Genomic DNA, 15,464 nt, shown 5'->3' with positions numbered 1-15,464 from the left:
CGACGGCACACGGGCATCGCACCGCCCTCCTTTCACCTGCGGCTGGTATTGCTCGTCCCGAGCTGCCTTCACTCTCCAAACACGGATCCGACCACTGGCCGTTCGTGACGCGAAGCCACTGTCACTCCTCGCAGCGGGGGGCACCGACATGCAGAAGACACTCACTCTACCGCCGGGGAGGCAAAACCGCACAGGATGAAACCGCTGTGTGAGGTCATCGCGCAATGAACCACTCCACGCATCAGTTTTGCGTAAAAGGCCATTTATTAGGACAGGCATGACAGATTATCAAAACATAACATTATCAACTTATCAACTTTAACAATCCCCCCAACATTCTGCCTTTCAACCGTCATTCACTCACGTGCTCCACCATCCATTCCCAAATCACACCACAACCTCTTTGCATCCCATTCACTTCCCCCTTTCCACTTCCCGACTCCTCGGTCATTTCTGTCCATCGCACTCCCGTCTACCACTCTCTCCCATCCTGCGCCTGTAACCCCCTCCCTGTAAGGGTGATTCTGCCCGTCATGGACTCCCCACCCCTCCCGGTTCCCGGAACGTCTCCCCCTTGCCATCCTGTCCTAAACTGGCACGTTGCCCAACACGGCAACCAGAAAAAACACCGCACCCAAAAACCCTTCTCCTTGTAGGGTGGGCGGGTGGAAAAACCTAACTTTCCCCTGAGGCACCGGGGACAGGAAAGGAAGTCGTTCCCTTCCTGTCCCCCTTAAATAACCTCCTATCTAACCCCTCCCACCCCTGACCTAAACCCCCTACCTCACATCCGCCCGCCGTGTCCTCGCGCGAATACCCCGGGGGAAGACTAGTCTGTCGACCTGCATTCCCCCGGGGGCCGCAATCCACGGCACCGTATAAAACAACCCAACAGAAGCAAACAACACCCGAGTCGAACGACTGCGTTGAAAAGGCGCGTCGATGCTCCCGAGGGACCTGTGGGCACCTGTGGACACGAGGCCGGGCCTGGCCCCTCATTTCCAGCGCCCACCCGCTGAGCATGGCGTGGGAAGTAAAAGAGAAAGTCAGCACAGCACAGGGGTTCCAGGCCGCGAGTGGCGGCTGGTCGTGCACTGTGCTACGACCATGGCCTTTGGCTGTTCCTGCGCACACGGAAACGGCCACTCCGGGTGCGGCTTGCGAGCGGGGGTGTCCCCCGCACCTCTGTGCAGAGAAGCCCGTTGCGCATTCGACCCCACGACGGTCTGATTGCTAACTCTAATCACGACCACAATTTCTGCCAGCTTGCCATTTAGGGTTTCTACTGCCTCTGGCCGTACTTAGGCCCAGCGCGCACCGGGATGTCTCCATCCGTCGCCCTCTCCATCAGCATCCGACCAAAGACTGCTGTGAGCCGGACAGATGTGTGAAGGGGGCGGGGCGTGCTGAGTCCAGGAAAAGGAGCAACTCGATCCCCAACTACGGCGTGGCGGAAGATGGACCCTGCTCCGACCACCGTCCCCCGCGCCATTACAGACCCCCGGCACAGCCACCCTCACACCGGGCCTTCCAGGCCTCATACAGCTCTCAGCGCCCTATGGGCACTCCCCGACGCCCCACAAGGCTGTGAGCGTCTCTCGCCCGTGCTGTCTGCAGTAACTGTCGCCCCTCCCCCCCCCCTGGAGCGGTTGAGGTGCCACAGCTGAGACCTCTTGGCACTTCTGCTCGATATACTCGGGGAAACTCCAGCCTGCGGTAGGTCTGTATTCTCCCATCTTGTGCAATAGCTCAGTGTGTTCATGCGTTTGTTGCTGGCACCGCTGGCACCTGTGGTTAAGGAACCTGCGAAGTGAGAGGCGCGGGATGCTGACAGGCCCCCGGCATACGGAAGCCCCTCTCCCTGCCCCCCGCCTCTCCCTGCCCCCCGCCTCTCCCTGCCCCCCTGCCCCCCGTCTCTCCCTGCCCCCCGCCTCTCCCTGCCCCCCGTCTCTCCCTGCCCCCCGTCTCTCCCTGCCCCCCCCCCGCCTCTCCCTGCCCCCGCCCCTCTATGCCGGGACAGCTCTGGATGCATCCCAGGGCCACAGAAGTCGAACAGAGACCAGCCCATGGCAACCTCCAGGTGTCCAAAATGAAACCCAGAAAGTGCGCTGCAAGGACATTGATATAGAGAGTGACAGTATTTAAAGTTTAGGTAAAGAACGTGGGTGCCCCATAGGGGGCGTGTCCGTCCAGACACGTCAAGAATAATATCCAATGTGCGCAAACACAACGATCGAGTGCATCCCTGTCGTGGGCGCGCCGTGGGCGCTTTAAAATGAAAGCCCCCTCCTTTACGATGAGATGAGGTTTAATTCTCAACGAAGTTCATGAATCTGATATTAGCAGCGTATCAAGAGACCGAGGGAGGGGCCGGGAGTCACGATAAAGGATCCGGATTGGGGTCTGGACGGAGACAGAGGCGCGCCAGGGGGAGCGGTGGGGGGCAGCTAAGGAAGAGGTGGTGAGGGGTCTGGTTCCAGGGTTAAAGGGAGGGGGGAGGGGGGCAGACATAAAAAAAAATGCAGATGGGAGAAGAGGGTGGGTGCTGGCTATGGGTGAGTGGGCGGCACCTCGGGTCGGCGCGGGGTTGGCCCATTCCGACTATCCACGGAGTACTTTGATGTTTCAAGCATGGTTAGAATAGAGTCGGGGTGTGGACTTAGCTCCGCGGGTTTAGTTTGCTGGCTGCGACAGGTACGGTGGGGTGTTTGGCTGCCGTGAGTGCCGCTGTCGGCGGGCAGTGAGGAGAGGAACGCATAGGTGCCAGAGGTTGCAACCATTTGGGCCACGGGGGGCTCTGAGGGAGCCGGGAGCTGCTGCAGGTCGCCAGACATGGTGGGTTGCTGGCCTGGTGTTTTGTGGACATTTTTGGGGTGTGCGGGGCATCATTGGCGGCTGAAAGGAAATTCTGCATTGTAATGCCTGGAAAGGGGGGGGGGGGGCGGTGGGAGAGGGTGGATGGTGTGGTTTAACAGTAAATTATATATATATAATATCTTTATTCGGCTTATTCACAGTGGAAAAACCATAAAAGAACACAAAATATCATACACTGTAAAAATACACATGTTACATATATTTCAGATAAAATTCATTTCATAGTTAAAAAAGAGTTAATCAAAATGTGCAGGGTGCCGCTTATGGTAGGTCTGACGAGGTTTTTAGAGGTTCTTTCTATGTTTCATGATACACTTTAGGAAACTACTAACAAAATAACAGACATTTACCGTTTCCAGCATTTGCAATCTTAAAAGAGCAGGTCTGCACTGTCTCAATCCCCAAGATTTTAATATCGGTAAAAGCCAGGTCTTTCTATGGGCTTGATGGTATTTACAGAGCAGGATCACATGCAAGTTCGACTGCGTTGATAGACCGTCACATGGACAGGGCGGGAGTATGACATCCCAACAGTTTTGTGACGGAAAAGTGACCATTCTAAAGAAGGTATTTAGCCTACATCTTGTGATTAGCATTCTCTCGTAGGTTGATATTTGGAGTGCCAGATACGGGTGAATGACAAAGGCTACTTGGATCATATTTGCGTGGATCACTGCCGTTTTTGAGGAGTTGGATGCGAGTCGTAACGATTCCAGATGACTTAGTGCTTTCTGTTTAAGATCTTTTTTTGAAATGTCCGTTATAGATGCCGGGTCCGAATAGTAGTTCTCAAAGCCTAGATCGTTAAAAAAGTTCCTAACATATAAGAGCCACTTTATTTTTGCAGAATTGTCCATGTTCATTGAGTCTGCGATGATGGCTTGTGTCAGAGCATTTTTGTTTGACTTCCAAATGCGGCGCCACAACATCAGAGGTTCTATTTTAATTAGATCCTCTAAGTAGGGTATAGCTAATTCTAGGTGCATTGCGTAGGTTGAGGTGCCTTTGGGGGTGGCTAACAAGAATCTTAAGAAGGTGTTTTCTACCTTCTGGATGGGACTGATGTCAGTATACCCCCAGACTCCCGCACCATATGTTGCGATTGCCTGGCATTTGGCGTTATAAATCTTGAGGAGCTCTACTGGTGGTCTTTTGCCTAATCTCTGAGAGAAAGTTATTAGAGCGGCAATTGATCTCCTGAATAAAAGTGCCCTTGTGTTCACTGCTTGCTTCCAGCTAAGTTGGTCGTCTATCATGACCCCCAAATAGGGATAGTGGGGGGTAACTTCAAGCTTTTGATTGTTGAGCAGTGTGGGATATGTTCTTTTTTGGCCTCTGCCAACTGTCATTACGAACGTTTTTTTCACGTTCACCTTTAAGTCTAAGTTGCCCATGAAGGACGTGTACCTGCTCACTGCTTTCTGGAGTTCTCTGGGGGTTCGTGCTAGGATAACAGCGTCATCCGTGTAGAGCAGGGCTGGGATCAGGCGGCGATTTATGCGTGGGAGGTCCTGAGCCCCCCTCAACATCTCCTCCTCCAAGCCGTTAGTGTAGAGTGAGAAGAGGAAGGGGGCCAGGACACATCCCTGCCTGACCCCACGCCCTACGCTAAACGGGGACGTCAACTCTCCATTTACGCCAAAGCGTACTCTGGCTGTTGCCCCGGTATAGAGCTCTCTTAAAAAATCTAAAAGGGGTGGATCTACTCCCAATTGGGCTAAGACCTTCCACAGCTTTGTGTGCGAAACGCAGTCAAAAGCTGCGGAAAGGTCGACAAAGACCATATATATCTTAGTAGGGATGGCCTGTGTATATTTCCCCATTATTAGGGTAAGGTTGAGGACCTGCTCTAGGGTGCCAAAACCTTCTCGGAAGCCGAATTGGATATCAGAAATTATGCCCCGGTCCTCAGTCCACTGCTGAAGACGCTCTAGAATCACTCTCCCCACTACTTTCCCGAGCGAATCCAGCAGTGAAATGGGCCGGTAACATTTTACGTCTTGCCGGTCCCCCTTTTTGAAGATGGGAACCATTATTGATTTTGTCCAGGAGGTTAGGATTCCCTCACTCGCTGCCGCTGTACATACTCTAGTTAAAATGGGGGCCCAAAGGTCTTGGTTGCTTTTAAAAAAGTCCACTGGGACCCCATCGGGTCCTGGTGCCTTGCCTGATTTGCTACTCTGCAGAGCGTCTATGAGGTCTGGAATATCAAAGGGAACCAAAATGGGATAATTAACCTTAGGGGGAGGGGATTCTGTTGGTAAGGTGTTTTTAAAAATTTCCTCGAAATGGGAAACCCATGTATTTTCGTCGATAGCGACTTCTATTTTCGGGGTATCCTTTTCGGTAAGATATGGGGTTCTGACTGTGCGCCAGAAAAGCTCGCTGTTTTTTGAGACTGCACCTTGGTGGAGATCGTCCCATAGTTTTTGCTTAAGTTGGGCAGTTCTCAGCTTTCTTTCCCCTGTGTATTGGCGCCTAAGGAGCTGGATCTGGGCTGCATCGCGTGGGTTGTTTTTGAGTGCGGATTTTAACTTTGATAGGGCCGCTGTGCAGTTATGATTAAACAACTTTGGATTTGTAGCGCGGTTTAATTTAGATTTTGAAGTGAGTAGGTCCTTTATAGCATCTAATATTAAGTTAAAATTTCTCAGGACTTCCTTGTGACTAGTTGCGAGATCCAGGCATTTCACTATATTTGGGTAGGACCGAGTTATTAATTTTTTCGTTATGTCAGATGGGTTAATTTTAGCCCATTTGATTGTTAGTCCGTTACGTTTACCAACCTGGATCTTGTTCTGCATGAGGGTAGTCGCCATCTCCAATTTATGGGAGGAATTGGATGGCATAGACAGTGTTATTATTAAGGCTGCGTGATCGCTGAGGGGAGTGACAATTACCTCAAAATCTTTAAGTTTAGTCATTAGGCTTTGGGAGAGGAATATGAAATCTACTGTGGTTTGATGTCCTCTGCCCACATAGGTCGGAATAAATTTATTTGGGTCTGCTTTTAGATGATTAGCAATCTGGAGATCCAGATCTGATAGGGCGGTGTTAATTATATTTCCTAATTTAGTATGAGCGAGGTGCGCTAGTGGGACGTTGAGTTCGTCCACTATCCCACAGCACAGTAGGTTGGAAGCTGTGCAGGGGTGGAGATTAAAGTCACCTCCCCAAATTAAATGGGTTGCCTTGTTTGCAGGGCTCCGGTGATGAACTTGTTTCAGTTTGTCAGTTAAGGTAGTGAGAAGGGTTATGAAATTTTCTTCCGATAGGTTATTATATATGTTGGTCAAAATGATTGTATCTTTGTTGGGGAGGGTGAGTGAAAGGATTTGATGGTTAGCGTCCTGGGAGAGTGTAACCACTTTGTTAAGAGGTAGGGAGTTTGAAATGTAAATTGTTAGCCCGCCTTTTGGTCTACCCATTGTGCTGGTTAGCGCTGGAACGTTATTGGTTTTATAGCCTTGTAGGTGTAATTCTTCTACAGACCATGTCTCCTGGAGACAAATTATTTGGTATGGGGTTAGGAACTTCTGCGCAGAACCATCCTCGATTTTATTTCGGAGGCCCGCGATGTTCCAATAAGAGGCTATGATAGATGAAGAGTCATCACCAGATTCTACTTTTGAGGTTATGGGATCCTTGTTACAGATAGCTGGGGAGGTGATAATGAGCTGTGAAGGGGAGGATAGTTGAAGGTCGATTGGAGGGATTTCTGTTGATGGTCAGTCGACCATTTCTAGGCCGCTATACCTATTGTTTAGCGGGATGTTATGCCATGGGTCCCATCGGGGTTGATCTCTGTGTGGGGGCCAATGTGTGTAAGGTCTTCTGTCGTCCCACCTTCCTCCCTGGTGGCGCTGTCTCACTGTGTGCCAGGAGTAGTCTGGCTCGTATGGGTTAGGGGGACCATGATATCTGGAGTTTAGTAGGTCATCCTGCCTGGGGAATGGAACGGACCAAGGAGGCTCCTGCTCCTGTATGTAGCCGTCCACTTGCCTAAAGGGGTAAAAGAAGGAGAGTGACTTGATCTTAATTCCTCCATTTGGGGTGATGTCTTCCCAGGCACAGACATAATCCGCTATTCGAGGGTCCTCAAATGTAATTGTTATGCAGTCCCCAGGAATGGTTTTTCTAGTACTGCCCACCCACGGTACCCTAGCTACAGATCTGATTCTTCCACGCCAGGAAGATGGAATTGGGCGGTTGGTCTGGAGCCAATGCTGGGCCTTATTTTTTAAGGACCAGGCCGGTTCTGGGGTGAGATCTGTTAATTCAGGAACTCCAGCCATGACCACCACGTAGGGTGAGGCCTCAGGAGGGAAATCTGCTGGGAGTCTTGGAGGGCCAGGATTCCTCGCAGTATTTCTCTTGGGCCTATCCGCAGGTGTTTTTGGTGGTACGGTGGAGGGGGTAAGGTTTTCGTTGTTTTTTTATTCGCATTTTTACCTGGGGTTTTATTGGCTGAACTACTGGGTGCCGTCGGGGTCGCGGCGGTAGTAGCAGCCGCAGCTGGGGAGGTCAAAGTGATTATCTGTTGTGAATTGCTAGTGGTGCTTGGGGCTGCTACGGTTTTTGTTATTTTGGTCGAATTTGAGGTGTTTTTATTAACAGGCAGATTTGGAGTGGTTATCCGGAGGGTCTTTTGTTGTGGATTGGGCAAAGATGGATTGACATTAGGTGCATTAGTATTAGTTGGTTTTTTGCTATTGTTTCCTCCTGGTTTTTGAGGACATGATGGGAGAGTTGGCTGTTGATTTTTTAGAAGTTTGGAAATTTGTGACTCTAGGGTTGCTAACCGGTGTTCTAAGGGTTGTAATGCATGTTTGACTACACTGGCTATGCTAGAGAGAGTTAGTTCCTGGGCCTCAACAACATTCGAGTCCACTTGGGCTTGTTTGGTGGAATGAGGGTCCAAGACTATCGGGGGAGATGGTTCCTTCTCTACCTGATGAACTGACGCTAGAATCTCAATATGTGTCACCCTATCATCTTGGTTTTGTGGGGTGGTTGGTGGTATTGCCAGGTTTTCTGGTGTAATGGGGTTTCTGGGTGCCCTTTTCTTGCTAATTGCTCCCTCCCTCCTACCCCTTTCTATTCTTTTATCTGAAGAGGAGATTTGTACAGGTGTTGTTGGAAGCAATTCTGGAGTTTTTTCTAGATCAAAGCTGAGTTGGGAGTCCGCTAGCTGGGATACTGACAGGTCTACTGTATTTGGTAGGCTGCGTCTCTCTCTGGTTGGCACCAACTCTGCATTTGGGGCTCCTAATGCTGGAGATCTGGCTTCCGCCAAGATGCCTAATGAGGATCTTTTGGCGAATGCCAGATCTAGGGAGACCCTTTCTTCAATCATTGATATGCTTTCATCTATGAGTGTGTTAGCCTTCGCTAAGAAGTCATCCATAGGGCCAAGCAATTTACCCACAGCGCTGGGGGCTTTGGTTTTGGTTTTAGTCCCCCTCGTAAGGACCATTACTGTTCTTGTTGGGTTATGGGTCTGAGGAAGTTCGTGGAATGGTACAATGGGAGAGGGTCAGATATAAATATCAGAGGGGTGGCCCAGTCCAGTCTCTACCAGCCTCTAAAGGCCTAAAACGGCCCGGTCTTTGCCCGGTCTTCGCCCCGGGCTGCGACCCGCGGCGCGTTAGGGACTGGCTAGATGTAGGGGAAGAAAAGAGGGCGTTGCCGCCGGGGGAAGAGGCGCCGGCTGCAAAGAGCGGTGGTTTCTGGGCCTCGCAGTCCCCCGGTAGGCTTTTCCAGGGCACAACCAATGCACTGCAACCTGGGCGGGTCGCGCTGAGAGCGAGATGGAAAACTGCCGATTGCAGTAACGCTCCCACCAGCCGACCTCTGCCCCAGGGAATGCGGTTTGGGACGTGGACAAAGAAGCAGTTCCTCGAATCAAAGCAGATGAGCAGGTCAGTGAGCGGCACCCGCGCAGCGGGTGGCGCGAAAGGTTTTATAGAAGCGTTCAATTCAGTGGGCGTGGCCGCCGGGGGAAGAGGCGCCGGCTGCAAAGAGCGGTGGTTTCTGGGCCTCGCAGTCCCCCGGTAGGCTTTTCCAGGGCACAACCAATGCACTGTGTTGGACAGGCCACGCGAAGGGCCGCTCCCCCTCTGCCCGACCAGGCCCGAGCCCGGTCCCTCAAGTGTCACACACCACCACTTCACGTTTTCCGTCCCCTCCGAGACACTTGCCTCTGAACATATCGACCTCGTGGGCCCGATCCACTACCGGCCCGCGCGCCCAGCCTGGGCGCCATCTTGGACACTCCACCACGAGGCCACGTGGCCCCCGATCGACCCCAACCCTGGGTCTGGCCAGGCCTCAGACATCCCGGCACCACCATCCACCCAGGAGGTGAGCGGACTACTTGGCAGGTCAATGGGAGAAAGAGGTGTCGATGGCTCTCCCCCACCAGGTGCCGCTCGCCCACAACCTCCCCGGGCGCTGGCTCCACCCCCCTGCTGGGTGTCTGGACTCCTTCATCCCGGACCCCCCGACCTCCAAGTGCGAGGGTCCGGACATCAAAGGGCACCAGCCCTATAACTGGGGCAGCTCCAGAGCAGGAAGGCAGTTGTATCCTGGAGTCGAGAGACGCAGAGAAGAACTCATCCTTGACGGGCTACTGGCGCTGCCGTAGCTCTGCCTTGCGAACCATCGTCCTGCCTGCTGGCGCTGCCGCAACCTTCGTAACCTTCATCGTCGTCGGGACCTGCTGGCGTGGCCGCGGACCGTTTGTAACTACCATCTCCATCGGGACCTGCTGGCTCCGCCGCGGACCGTCGCTTCCTTCATCCATCTCGGGACCTGCTGGCTCCGCCGCGGCCCGATCATCTAGAACGCCGAGCTCGAGGATTGAGAGCTAATTTCATCTATTGGTAACAAGACTGTCCCGCTACCCTTTTCCCAACCCAGAGACCAGAATCGAGGGGACCCCTGAGTCCAGACCTCCTTGTATCATTTTACCGTACTTAAAGATTTGCTTATAAAGTCTCGTTAAACCTTATCCTGGTGTGGTGTCCGTCTGTGGGGGGGGAAGTTACTTGTCTGTACGATCGCTGGAGACGGCTCTCCCCGGAGACCTCTCCCCTTATCCTCGGCCGACCCTCCCGGTCCGTCTAACATTGGTGGCCAGCGGCGCGATCCGAATCACCGCATAATCGTACAGAAAGTAGCTCACCCCACGACGAAATCACGATGACAACCAAAGAAAGCGGATCCACCGAGAAATTTCAGATGGAGAAATTGGACGAGTACAACCATCGTGAATTAAAACAATTCTGCATTGAACTAGGTATCGCTACCACCGGTCTAAGTACCAAAGACGATTTCAAGCATGCCCTAGAGTCCTGGGCAGAAACCGGGGCCGTCGGAACCACCGACCAAAACATCGTAGCAGTAGAAAAAAACACCACGGCCCCCGAGGAGCGAAGAACGGGTCTCTCGCAAGACGAGATCCGGGAACGAGAAAAAACACGACTACATGAATTAGAAATGGCCCGGCTCAAAATGGATGTTGAACTTAAGTTGGCCGAACAAAAACTGAGCTTAGAGCACCTGCGTCTCCGAGAAGAAAGAGAGGAAAAACAGAGACAAAGGGAGCTCGAGGAAAAAAGACTGGCATATGAACACGAGCGCAAACTAGCTGAGATAGACTTACGCAAGCAGAACAAAGAATTAGGGGTGCCCGAGCAACCCCGCACCCAAGGGACAACAGATAAGAAGGTACACATCCCCAAGGATGTCGTTCGAGAATACTTCCGAGAGGACGACATCCAGCAATGGTTCAAGGCCTACGAAATCGCTATGACCGCCCATCGGATCGATCGAAGCGACTGGGGAGCCGGTCTATGGGGGAGATTCCTCAATGAGGGCCGCGATGCCCTGCTACAGCTCCTGGACCATCAGATGACCTCCTATGACCACATGAAAGCTGCCCTCCTCACCCGCTATGGGCTCACACCCGAGATGTACCGTCAGAGGTTCCGAGACTGCACCCGCATCCCGGGTACAACTTGGGTGGACTACGTGAACTATTTTAGCCGAGCCTTCGAGGGCTGGATCAAAGGAAGCAATGTCACAACTTACGAACAACTCTTCAATCTCATGGTGTGGGAGCATCTATCAAACAATTGCTTCATTGAGCTCCGGCAGCACCTCCTCGACAGCAAATTGACTGATCCACGGCAGCTCGCAGCCGAGGCTGACCGGTGGGAAATCACCAGAGTGGGCCGAAATGGATCCTATGAACAGAACCGGAACAACAACGGTCAGCACCGTCCCCGAGGAGGAGGAGGGGGCCAAGGACGAGGAAGAGACAACGCTCCGGTCGCCCCCGCTACCAGCACCACCCCCCCGGCCAACCGGGGCAGCACCCCGGCACGACCGGGATACAGAGCCAATGTCACGTGTCACCGATGCCAACGAGTCGGCCACTATGCAAACGACCCAAATTGCCCACAGTACCAGAGCCCAAGACCCCGCCAAGTGGCCGCTGCTGCCCTGGGGGAAGAGCAGATCTCCGAGGAGCAGGAAGAATATGAGCAAGAGCATCAAGAATGGGAGCCAGCCGCCATGGCTCTAGCATGCTTAGGGGGGAAAGACATGGTCCCGCGGGTCCCCCTACCCGCTAACACCCGGAAGTACAGCCAATGGGTGAGCATCAATGGACGCCAGGCCGAAGCCCTCTGTGACACCGGGGCCAGTGTAACAGCCGTCCGCTGTCACCTGGTGACCCCAGAACAGTTCCTACCAAACATTCTCTGCCCTGTCCGTTCAGCCGATAACTCGGAAAGTCTGTGTCGGATGGCCTGCGTCCCTTTCGAATGGGGAGGGGTCTCCGGCATGTTGAAAGTGACGGTCCGAGATGATGCCCCCGTAGACTGCCTCCTGGGAAATGACCTTGAAAGCTCTCCGTGGGCAGCCGTAGAACGAAGAGAACACCTGGGGATGTTAGGCATCCCGGACTGGGCGTGCGTCACCACCCGGTCCATGGCCGCCCGTGCCAATCCCCGACCAGAGGAACCCGAATGGCCGGCGCCTCTTCCCCCGGTCGCCCCAGTCGAAGACACCGACCGTGCCGTCCCCCCAGAACCAGCTCAACCTCCGGACCTCGCGGGCCTCGACCAGTGGCATCAAGAGGGGGGACCCACACAGGAGCAGTTTCGCCAAGAGCAGAAGACCTGTCCCTCCCTCGAGGGACTCCGCCAACAAGCCCTCACCCTGGAACAACGCCAAGAATGTCGAGACCTTCTGTTGCAGTTCGCCGGCCTGTTTTCCCTCACCCCAGGTGTCACGTCCTGGTGTGTGCACGACGTGGACACGGGGGACAGCCCCCCTATCCACCACCGGGCCTACCGCGTACCGGATCGGGTACGGGCCTGCATCCAGGAAGAAGTAACCAAAATGCTCACGCTCGGGGTCATTGAGCCCTCAGACAGCCCCTGGGCCAGCCCAGTAGTACTTGTCCCCAAAGCAGCCACTCCCGGCACCACACCGGAACTCCGGTTCTGCGTCGACTACCGGGGCTTGAATGCGGTCACCAGAACAGACGCACACCCCATCCCCCGAGCAGACGAGCTAATCGACCGCATGGGAGCTGCCCGCTACCTCAGTATTTTCGACCTGACGGCGGGCTACTGGCAGATCGGCCTCACACCCCGAGCCCAAGAACGATCTGCATTTTCCACTCCTGATGGCCATTATCATTTCAAGGTCATGCCCTTCGGCATGAAGAATGCTCCCGCAACATTTCAGCGGCTCGTCAATCAGGTCTTGGCCGGGCTCGAAGGATTCAGCGCCGCCTACCTAGACGACATCGCTGTGTACAGCCACCATTGGTCCGACCACCTCCACCACCTCCGAGCGGTGCTACAGGCCCTTCAGCGAGCTGGCCTCACGATCAAGGCCAGCAAATGCCAAATTGGTCAAGGGTCCGTAACCTACCTCGGACACCAGGTGGGAAGCGGCCTGGTGGCCCCTCTGCAGCTCAAGATTGCCGCCATCCAGTCCTGGCAGCCCCCCATCACCCAGACCGAGGTACGCGCCTTTCTGGGACTCACGGGCTATTACAGACGGTTCGTGAAAGACTATGGTACCATAGTGGGGCCCCTCACAGAACTCACGTCCAAAAATCAACCCAAGAAGGTCAACTGGACCCCAGATTGTCAAACAGCCTTCGAACAACTGAAGGCCGCCATGTGCTCCGCCCCTGTGCTCCAGGCCCCCGACTACAGCCGGGAATTCGTCGTCCAGACGGATGCCTCCGACCACGGCATTGGGGCGGTCCTGTCTCAATTGAACACCGAAGGCCTTGATCAGCCAGTGGCCTTCATCAGCAGGCGACTCCTACCTCGAGAACAACGCTGGAGCACCATCGAGAGGGAGGCCTTCGCCGTGGTATGGGCCCTCAAAAAGCTCCGGCCCTACCTCTTTGGCACACACTTCCGGGTGCAGACCGACCATCGACCCCTGCAGTGGCTGATGCAGATGCGGGGGGAGAACCCAAAACTACTACGTTGGTCCATCTCCCTACAAGGGATGGACTTCACTGTTGAACACCGGCCTGGGCCAGATCACGCCAACGCGGATGGCCTGTCCCGCTTTTTCCGCCTCGACGAGGAGAGTCCCCAAGAGGATGGGTGACTCTCCCCGCCTTCAGCTGGGGGGGACGCATGTTGGACAGGCCACGCGAAGGGCCGCTCCCCCTCTGCCCGACCAGGCCCGAGCCCGGTCCCTCAAGTGTCACACACCACCACTTCACGTTTTCCGTCCCCTCCGAGACACTTGCCTCTGAACATATCGACCTCGTGGGCCCGATCCACTACCGGCCCGCGCGCCCAGCCTGGGCGCCATCTTGGACACTCCACCACGAGGCCGCGTGGCCCCCGATCGACCCCAACCCTGGGCCTGGCCAGGCCTCAGACATCCCGGCACCACCATCCACCCAGGAGGTGAGCGGACTACTTGGCAGGTCAATGGGAGAAAGAGGTGTCGATGGCTCTCCCCCACCAGGTGCCGCTCGCCCACAACCTCCCCGGGCGCTGGCTCCACCCCCCTGCTGGGTGTCTGGACTCCTTCATCCCGGACCCCCCGACCTCCAAGTGCGAGGGTCCGGACATCAAAGGGCACCAGCCCTATAACTGGGGCAGCTCCAGAGCAGGAAGGCAGTTGTATCCTGGAGTCGAGAGACGCAGAGAAGAACTCATCCTTGACGGGCTACTGGCGCTGCCGTAGCTCTGCCTTGCGAACCATCGTCCTGCCTGCTGGCGCTGCCGCAACCTTCGTAACCTTCATCGTCGTCGGGACCTGCTGGCGTGGCCGCGGACCGTTTGTAACTACCATCTCCATCGGGACCTGCTGGCTCCGCCGCGGACCGTCGCTTCCTTCATCCATCTCGGGACCTGCTGGCTCCGCCGCGTCCCGATCATCTAGAACGCCGAGCTCGAGGATTGAGAGCTAATTTCATCTATTGGTAACAAGACTGTCCCGCTACCCTTTTCCCAACCCAGAGACCAGAATCGAGGGGACCCCTGAGTCCAGACCTCCTTGTATCATTTTACCGTACTTAAAGATTTGCTTATAAAGTCTCGTTAAACCTTATCCTGGTGTGGTGTCCGTCTGTGGGGGGGGAAGTTACTTGTCTGTACGATCGCTGGAGACGGCTCTCCCCGGAGATCTCTCCCCTTATCCTCGGCCGACCCTCCCGGTCCGTCTAACACACTGCAACCTGGGCGGGTCGCGCTGAGAGCGAGATGGAAAACTGCCGATTGCAGTAACGCTCCCACCAGCCGACCTCTGCCCAAGGGAATGCGGTTTGGGACGTGGACAAAGAAGCAGTTCCTCGAATCAAAGCAGATGAGCAGGTCAGTGAGCGGCACCCGCGCAGCGGGTGGCGCGAAAGGTTTTATAGAAGCGTTCAATTCAGTGGGCGTGGCCGCCGGGGGAAGAGGCGCCGGCTGCAAAGAGCGGTGGTTTCTGGGCCTCGCAGTCCCCCGGTAGGCTTTTCCAGGGCACAACCAATGCACTGCAACCTGGGCGGGTCGCGCTGAGAGCGAGATGGAAAACTGCCGATTGCAGTAACGCTCCCACCAGCCGACCTCTGCCCCAGGGAATGCGGTTTGGGACGTGGACAAAGAAGCAGTTCCTCGAATCAAAGCAGATGAGCAGGTCAGTGAGCGGCACCCGCGCAGCGGGTGGCGCGAAAGGTTTTATAGAAGCGTTCAATTCAGTGGGCGTGGCCGCCGGGGGAAGAGGCGCCGGCTGCAAAGAGCGGTGGTTTCTGGGCCTCGCAGTCCCCCGGTAGGCTTTTCCAGGGCACAACCAATGCACTGCAACCTGGGCGGGTCGCGCTGAGAGCGAGATGGAAAACTGCCGATTGCAGTAACGCTCCCACCAGCCGACCTCTGCCCCAGGGAATGCGGTTTGGGACGTGGACAAAGAAGCAGTTCCTCGAATCAAAGCAGATGAGCAGGTCAGTGAGAGGCACAGTAAATTATGCCCCTCCCCCCAATCCCAAGAGTAGTCGGATTAAATGGGGGCCCTCGGCCAGCTCCAAGTCCCGCTGGTGGGCTCTGAGAAAG

At 54.8% G+C, this 15,464-nt stretch overlaps 1 protein-coding gene across 1 annotated transcript in view; it reads left to right on the top strand.

Moving 5' to 3' along the window:
- The first annotated feature begins 2,786 nt into the window (after positions 1 to 2,786).
- LOC147709825 (uncharacterized) overlaps positions 2,787 to 15,464 on the top strand; it is a 131,177-nt gene continuing 118,499 nt past the window's right edge. The window contains exon 1 of the mRNA XM_086928277.1: positions 2,787 to 2,835. The gene's annotated coding sequence lies outside the window, so the exon portion shown is untranslated. The remainder of the gene's footprint in view (positions 2,836 to 15,464) is intronic.

Source organism: Lissotriton vulgaris, chromosome 6 (assembly GCF_964263255.1).
Source record: "Lissotriton vulgaris chromosome 6, aLisVul1.2, whole genome shotgun sequence".
Taxonomy (NCBI): domain Eukaryota; kingdom Metazoa; phylum Chordata; class Amphibia; order Caudata; family Salamandridae; genus Lissotriton; species Lissotriton vulgaris.
Note: the sequence above shows the minus strand (reverse complement) of the source record. Positions and strands in the feature narration are given on the sequence as shown.